This window comes from Pithys albifrons, chromosome 3, assembly GCF_047495875.1.
Source record: "Pithys albifrons albifrons isolate INPA30051 chromosome 3, PitAlb_v1, whole genome shotgun sequence".
Lineage (NCBI taxonomy): Eukaryota > Metazoa > Chordata > Aves > Passeriformes > Thamnophilidae > Pithys > Pithys albifrons.
The window spans coordinates 71,145,553-71,154,744 of record NC_092460.1 but is presented as its reverse complement, the minus strand read 5'-3'; positions in this window follow the sequence as shown (position 1 = coordinate 71,154,744).

The following is a 9,192-nucleotide window of genomic DNA, read 5'->3' as shown; positions in this document are numbered from 1 at the left end:
CAAGAGGCTATAATCTCAGGATTGGAGAATTGCAAACAAGACAGAATTTAACTTGATAATAAATTTTAGCTAAAATGGTCTTTTAAAATCAGGCAACTTTTGTGTTACATAGTGCTACAGGCCCCAGATATACTGAAGAGTCAGTTCTCTAAAATTACTGAAGCAAAGTAATCTATTAAAAGTAATGTAGTGCACCAGATACACTTATTCCAATTTATAAAACAGAAATTTTCATGGCCAATATTAATTTTCTTTTGCTACAATACATGGTTTTATTTCATGCTTCATTAACTAGTGTAGGTGTTCTTGACACTAACTCAGCTCTTTCCAACTAGGTCTCATACATTCATGCTCTTCCTCCTACAGTGCAAAACAGGGGGACAAGGTGACTGTTAAGAAAAAAGGGGCCATCACTTACTACTCATAGGACTGAGAATTTTTAGTCTCTGTTTACAAACCATTCCAAGCTTGGTAAGGTAGAGGTCATCAGCGTACAACAAACCAACACAGCATGTCCAGAGCCCATATTACTCCTCCTTCCAGACCCTTCTTGAATGCTCTTCAGCAGCTGTCCTGGAACAAACACTTTGTTCGGGCAGTGACACTGGGTCACTGCCTCTCCTGAGGCTTGTCTGTCCCATGGCCTGTTCATCTCCTGTTATGACATGGGGTCCCCAAGATGGTGCAGCTGAACCAGCTGATCATCCCAGCTAGACCAGCTGATCCATTCCACAGCCCTGAGCAGCCCAAACCAGTGGACTAGGAAAGGCTGGGAAGGAACCCTGTGATTATTCTGTAACTAACAGGCCGCTGCTGTCTGCCTTGTTTGCCAGGGTCAGTCTTGTTACAGCAGCTAGGGCTTACCTGCACATACACACAGTGGATGTAGAAGCAGTGAATGCTGCATAAGCCAGCTGTAGAACATGCTGCAGGATGTGGCACTTAGTGTTCTGGTCCAGTTGACAAGGTGGTGATTAGTCAAAAGTTGGACATAATGGTCTTGGAGATCTTCTCCAGCCTAAATGATTCTGTATGTCGAGGACATGGAGGCAGACCGTGGAGCAGGGACTGCTCTGTCTGGCCCTTGTCAGCCAATAAAGGAAGCTTTGTGACCTGCTTTCCTGGAAAGGTTTAAACTTTAAAATAAATGTGTCTCTCATGCAACAACAGTGTATTATTTTTATGAAAAAGGATAAATTTTATGAAAGCAATTCCCCAAAAGCTGAATTATTTTATCAATTATAGATCATGTAGTAGACTGCAATCTTCCATGCATGTGTCACTGTAGCTCCTGTTACTCTCCCTTGCACTTGTCCTACCTGTTGACAGCAACTCAGCTAAATAAAAAGCCTGTTTGTAAAATTTTATACTGCAAAAAAAATGTGCTGCTGTTGGAAGAAAATAGCCAACTGAAATATTGTAACAGGAAAAAAATCCCATATAAGCAAGCACCTAAATAAGAAAAATGTGTAACAATGAACTGGTACAATAAATCCATGAGATCCATGCTTTCTCTAACACAAGATTGCCAAGTCATACCCAAGTTTAATTCTTACAATGATAGCTCATTTAATGACAGTGTTAGTAGTATCATCATACTAGTTGGAAGATAAGATTTAGTTGAGTGGATTTTGCAGATTTACAGAAACAGAAGCATTTAAAGCATTTGTGTTCAAAATAGGTGGGATACCCAGATAAGAAAGTAGAGATGAATTGTAATTCTGCTTTCAGAGATGAGGACTGAGACACTGAGAGAACAACTGCTCTCCCTGTTCTTTGCATCTCCCTGACACCAAGCTTGCACAGAATACTCACAGAAAGCAGAATCATACTCAGCTGCTTCGGAGCATCAAGCCCAGGCTTTAACCATACCCTACCTAAAGCAGCTTTTGCAAATCAATGCAGCAACAAAATTAGACATTTTGACGTATCTTATTATACTTGATTAGACAGAATTGTGTCTCCTTAATTGCCTTTATTATATGCTGATTATATACTGATGACAGGCATTGTGTTTTAAATTCTTAACAAGAAAGCAGGTTTTTAAATTCACCTTTCAAACTAGCTTTAGTGCCTTTGGCTCTATGTAAAAAGTATGGAAAGATCCTTCAAGGAACTTTAAAATTAATATAACTTACCATAGCTGTATGAAGTAAGTATTTGGAGGATTGAACTGTGGTCCGTGATTCATCTTATTTTCTTACCTTGCTGCTTTTGATTCATTTTCTGTGCTGGGACTCTTCATTTCTTCACAGAACTGATCCCATTTGGTACCTAGATGGCAACTCCTGGGCCACAGACAAAAGAAAAATAAAACCCAACAATTCTTGCAGTTAATTTTACACTGTGGCATGGAGGTTGGGGAAGCTAAGGAAGTGCCAGACATCAAGCTATAAAGCAGTTTCAGATCTTGATTCCACAAAGCACTTTGGTACACTCTGAGATCCAACTTTCTTCCAGGCAGCAGAGGAATGCATTTAGGTACATGCAAAAGAAATGTACTATATTAAGCCATCCACATATTGCAACCATTTGAGATGCATATAAAGTGTATAAGCACAAAATCTTTCCATTTGCCATACAAATTTATTTAATGGAACTAGTTTTGTATGTCTAATAATTAAACAGTTGAGCATATTCAGGCATCAGGGGAATTATTTTGGCCATAATTGTGAATAACAACAGTTGAAACAACTATCATGCCCTTTTCCCTTAAACTACAAGATCTTTTGGAAACATTCTCTTCAAAGTGTTTTGTTCTAAAAGTTTATGTCTAGAAAATTAAGTTTGTCACCATCCCTTGTTGTTATCTAAAGGATTGCACTGCCACCTTGTGACAGGAAAAGCCATGTAAAATTACCATGTGTACTGATTGTGGCTAAGAGGGACATTAAGTAAAAAGCCTTAAAAATTAAAAATAGGAAATGGATTAAGGAATAACTATATTATGATAGAGGTTTTATAAAAAAGGGGTAGAAGATAATAGTTTTTGCCACTCTTCATCACATTTCAACTGTTTTCCAAGTGCTCACAAGGTGGTCTCTTCTTAGAGAGAGCTTCTTCCATTGAGTTGTGGTGTCAAACCCAACTGTCAGAGCCCCATAAGCATCCCTATATGAGCCCAACATCTGATACCTGTCCCTGACAGTAGCCCAGAAACTCCACAACATCTTCTGTGTGATGATCCCAAAACCAGCTTGTCTTCACACCTTGGTGCTATCCTTTCCACATCTCTCTTTCTCACACAGATGCAAATATATGCATTAATTTCACAGAATATGCTGAGCTGGAAGTGATCCACAAGGACCATTGAGTTCAACTCCTGGCCCTGCACAGGACCATCCCCAAGAGTCACACCATGCGCATGACAGCATTGTCCAAATGGTTATTGAACTCTGTCAGGCTTGGTGCTGTGACCACTTCCCTGGTGATCCTGTCCCAGTGCCCAACCACCCTCTGGAAGCTGTAGACTGCAATGAGTCTCAGTTTCCTCTTCTCCAGGCTGAACATACCAAGTGCCCTCAGCCACTTGTCATACAGCTTCCCCTCAAGGCCCTCCTTTGGATGGTCTCTAACAGCTGAATATCATTCTTATATTGCAGTGCCCAAAACTGCACACAATGTTCCAGGTGAGGCCACCCCAGTGCAGAGCAGAGCAGGACAACCCTCTCTCTCGACCGGCTGGTGATGCTTTACCTGATGCTCCCCAGGACACGGTTGGCCCTCCTGGCTGCCAGGGCACTGCTGGCTCATATTCAACTTGTCATCGACCAGAACCCCCAGGTTGGTTTCTATGGCACTGCTTTCCAGTATCTCATTCCCCAGTCTGGACAAACATCCCAGGTTTGCCCCTTCCCAGATGCAGAATCCAGCACTTTCCCCTTGTTGAACTTCATATAGTTGGTGATTGCCCACTCCTGTAATCTGTCAAGGTCACTCTGCAGGACCTTGCAGAATGCAGGGTGTATCATCTGGTCATAATAATTACATTATTATTAATGAAGGCCTTGAGTAGATCAGAATCAAAAGATCAGCAATTCAGAAAGCCTGCTAATGACAAAACAATTCTAGAAAAGAAAGAAAACAGAGGGATGGGGAGGGGAGGGGAGGGGAGGGGAGGGGAGGGGAGGGGAGGGGAGGGGAGGGGAGGAGAGGGGAGGGGAGGGGAGAGGAGAGGAGAGGAGAGGAGAGGAGAGGAGAGGAGAGGAGAGGAGAGGAGAGGAGAGGAGAGGAGAGGAGAGGAGAGGAGAGGAGAGGAGAGGAGAGGAGAGGAGAGGAGAGGAGAGGAGAGGAGAGGAGAGGAGAGGAGAGGAGAGGAGAGGAGAGGAGAGGAGAGGAGAGGAGAGGAGAGGAGAGGAGAGGAGAGGAGAGGAGAGGAGAGGAGAGGAGAGGAGAGGAGAGGAGAGGAGAGGAGAGGAGAGGAGGAGAGGAGAGGAGAGGAGAGGAGAGGAGAGGAGAGGAGAACTGAAATTTTGGGAAAGACAGGTGTATAAACAAGGTAATAACAAGGTTGAGAGTGTCTCCTGAGAAGCTTTCTTTCAGTGTCCATTTTCTCAGAAGCAACAGTTGTCTAAAGAATCATGCTTTTATATCCAGTTGGTCTAACAGAAATCAAAGAAAATTAGTAAAGGTTCAGCCCCTGAAATATTTTGTATAACCCTTACACATTTCATGATTCAAGAGACAACTATCAGACCAAAGCAAATAAAACTGAATGTCTCAATGGAAATACAGAATTGGGGGGGCAAAAAAAAAGCTCTGATCTAAATTTTCCAACTTAAAAAATCATTAAAAATCTCCTGTTCATTTCACTTTTTCAAGATGAAGGAGAGAAAAGAGGAATAAAATTCAATACTCTTCAGTGTCCACCCTGACAAAGAAAAAAGACAACATAATAAACAAAAAAGGGGGTTTCTTGTTCAGTAGTTTGAAGGGGTTTTCTTCGCTCTGGATTACATTGTAGTTTTGCTAATCTTCTGTTAACTATCTACATGTATTTACAGACAGGAGGCATAAATTTGCAGGGAAGAAACTCCTGAAGCCATGACCCTTTTTCCATCAACCATTTTGCTTTCACTGCTGTAGCTAGGTATGAATCTCAATTTCTCCTTTGCCTTTTTGTCTTTAAAAATCTATTATCAATAACACACTAGACATGTAGGTCAACATCCGAAGAGCCCTCACCAGGCCCTCTGAATTCATGTCTGAATAAAAAGCAGAGTGCTGACATTTAACTCCTAGAATGCAAACATAAGTGTTGACTGTAACCACAATGCAGAGTTAGATATTGAAATGCTGTTTCTTTTGCCTTTCAGTTGAAACCGCTTAAGAATTTTTTCTCTAAAAACATTTCACACAATTTTCAGCTTGTAATAATAATATCTAAAAATATTTTAATGCACTTTGTGTAATTTTCTCTATTACATACACTGCTAGAAAAGCTGCTACCCTAAACCTGACATTTTCCAGTGATTGACAAACCATGGAATTGGTAAGGGAAGAAAGTGTAAAGTTTTGTGAAGTTTTTAGAAAGCTGCAAAATATTTTCTTCAGTAAAGGCCTTTATGGCTGTAAAAAAATTTTTTTTTATTTTTCTTAATTGAATAAAAGCTAAACTCATCTAACAATGAAAGAATTTATTTAGAAGTAATTCATCTTCATACTGTTTATATTTTCATGTAAAAAAAAAGGGAATATATATACATATTAAATCAAAACATATCTCCAAATACCAAGGAGCTTTGGCATATTTGCATTCAATTGAGGGCACACTGGCTTTTGCTTTGGCCAGATGAATCTTTGGATGTGTAGAAATCATACTGACTGATTCCTCTGCATCAGAAAACTACCACTTTTATTTGGGTTTGATTTATTCCTCCCAGAAGGACTGAAAAATGATTCTTCTTTCAGCTATTGAATTCCATGTAATTTCCACTTGTGTTAAAATGTCATGCAACTTTGATCAAAGCAGGTGGCCTTCTTACTCCAGCAAGCCAAAGCAAACATTATCTGTCCATCTCTAGTAATTATACTACCCCCAGTGACCCATTCTGCTCATAAGTGAGCCAGCCCTGCACTTTTCTTCTCCATTTGTTCGCTCCTGATAGTGCTCTTCTCTCCAACTTGGTCCACAAATGTCTTCACAAACTGATTAAATGGGCTCACCTTTGCCCCTTGGGTTTCCACTGTATTGTGTCACTTCCATCTGCTTCCCAGAGACCATGCTGAGGTGATCCATACTGCTGTCCTGTGTCAGGGTATCCTGATGGTAAGATGACGCCACAGGGCAGAGACACACTGTTCCTCAGGGCTGGCTACACTTTGCAATCCCTCCTTCCCATTCCCACTGTAGTTTTTTGCATCTCTTTGTTCTTGTTCCTCCTGGTGCGGTCTTTCATCAGCTACAGTATCACTGTTCATTATTTTTCTCAGTACTAATTCCAGATTCATCAGAGTCACTTTGCCATCACTTTCAACCTCGATATTCTGGTCATCGATCCTCCTTAAGCTCTTCAAATTGAGTGTAGAGTGCTATGCCATAACTCTTTGACCCCAGCATCAAGGGCTGACTGGGGTGTGGGTAAAGGAGGCTGGTATTTAGCTGCTATCTAGCCATAGCTCTGTGAAAGTATTGTTTCTGCTGTCCAATACCCAGCTTAGGTCACTGATCTCCTTGATTTCTCTTTTCAGATGTGTTATGGAGTAGTTATCTGTAGAAGTGAGAAAGAAACTCTAATCCTTAAGGCAAATTTACAAAACTTTCCTGTCAGAGTTGCAGGATCCACTGCTAAAAAGAAGTACAGCTCCATGAGTCTTCGGTGCTGTGTCAAATAACAATGACCAAAACCTGAACAGTAAAGGCAGCACATACCATGTGCAATAGATATGAAACATGTTGACTGTTGGGAAAAAAAATCAAGTTACAAGATAAATCACTAATAGTATACCATCTTTGGATTTATTGCTTATGTTTGACTTGAGTTTAGTACCTTTGATAGCCTTTAGGTCATATCAACTTCTCTTTTTCATGTAACTGACAAATACCATAAATTACAACGAAAACAGTGAGGCAGCATCCAATGTCAAAGGATGATTAAAAATTAATTACGTATAAAACCAAAATATCCTTTTGCCTAACTAGAGTTACTTTTGCAGGTCAAAATCAAGGTGAATTACCACTGGAGAAAAACCTGTGCTGTGGCCTCTTTCCCTTCAAGACAGTATAAACTCTGTTCAAGATTGTCCTTATTTAACCTTGCATTATGAAGTGACTCATCAATGTCTCCTAATCATTGAAAATCTATCACATGCTAAGTACACCAGACAAAAATTAGCTCCACACACGTTCATGCTTGAAGCATGCTTTTAATGATCTGGATTGTATGAGTCAAATATTTGCTAATGGGCAAAGACAAAATATTAACTTGTTAAACAATGACTGAACTTTTCAGACAATATTTACACATTACCTAAAAAACAATTAAAGAAAACATTTTCAAAGACCTTGACTTGAGCTTCTACTGACTTTCCCATCTCTTTGCTGTTCTCTTTTTCTGTCTCCTTGAAAAATCATCTGATAAATGTCAGACTACTTAAATAACAATGTGACTCCAAAGCAAAGATGTCTCCCATTAAAAGATATGCAATGCACATTACAGAGAAACTAGAAAATCAACCTATTTACTAGCACTATAGACTTCAATAGATCTCATTCTACTTTATATCATTTGTCACATCACTGATATTATAAATAGTCATTATTTCAAATGAAAAATTTGTTTTAAATATCACCTTCTTATACTAATTCTGGATGTGAATGAGAATTGCAAGTGCAAAAGAACATATCAACTCTGAGTATTTAATTTCAGCTGCCATCTTCTAACATATCAGAAGTGGTTTTGCAGGGCTTCCTTATTGCTGTTGGTCCTTCACACCACTTCTATTGGGCCTGGATTCTCCATAGCTGCAGAAGGTCTTATCTGGATTTAATCCTTAACATTTCAGGCTTCAACTCCAAAAGGTGTTTGAGGGCAGCTCTGAGTAGTCCTGTATTTGTCAGACTGATCAGTCCAACTAGCATACATTCACAGCCACACATATATTTTCATATTCTGCAGAGCCAATGTCTTTATACTCATTTTCTTTGACAGTTTTTCCATTCTAAAGACATACTTTGCCACTGACAAAAAATCACACCATTTTAATTACATTATCTCAGGCTTATGTATACTGTTATTCACTGATAGAAAATGTCAGTTCCCAAAGACCATTGATAGCTGATGATACATAATTATAACAGGGCCAGAAACAGTTTTCCACATGATCATGTGATGGTTCATTCATTTTTATACAAACTTCAACTAAAATACCTGCATACCTAAGAAAAACTGAAAACCCTGAAAAACCATCCATCAGATAACACCAAGGAAAGCAGAGTGTTGGATTTTCTTCTCTTTTTAATTCCTATAGACTTTTTTTCAGCTCACATTCAAAAAACCCCCAACACTATTTACAGTCTACTTGCTAAGCAAATAGGAAACTTAAATCAGAAGGGATGAGAACATGAAGCTTTCTCAAGCCTATGTCAAAGGTGAAGGAAACTTTGCTGACTCTCCTCATTTGCTGAGTGACAGACTAGTCTGTGCAGTGAGCTTGAAATGCTGTATATTTTTGGCTATCCGAGATCCTCCTCCTTTCACCAGGTTTTCTAGTCTCAGACTTCCTTTCTTTCTTATTTCTCCCATTTTTTTCCATCTTCACATTTCTTTTTGTCATTGCAGGGAAAAGCAATGAGAGACATTTTTGCAGGAATATGTTAGTTCACTCCACCTGGGCTTATGTTTTTTTGTAACACTGTTTACTTTTTTCTTCTCAGATTTTTTCTTAGCCCAAGGTGATTTTTCCAAAATTTTCTTCCACTTTTTTCCTTCTTTCAACACTGTAGACTTTACTATGTTGGATGTCCAACAAGAAAAGAGGTGAATCTTACTTGGATATGGCTTAAGCCTAATGAACAGCCAGTCACCTACATTTTACACAGACTTATGAATCCCTGAGAAAGAGATGCAGCTGAACGGAGCAGTCAGACCTCATGCCATACCACAAGACTAGTTAGGTTTGGGGTCCTATAACATCATGGATTTAATTAGGAACACAAATACTTATGCTCCACAGCAGGCCTTTTTTTGGTCA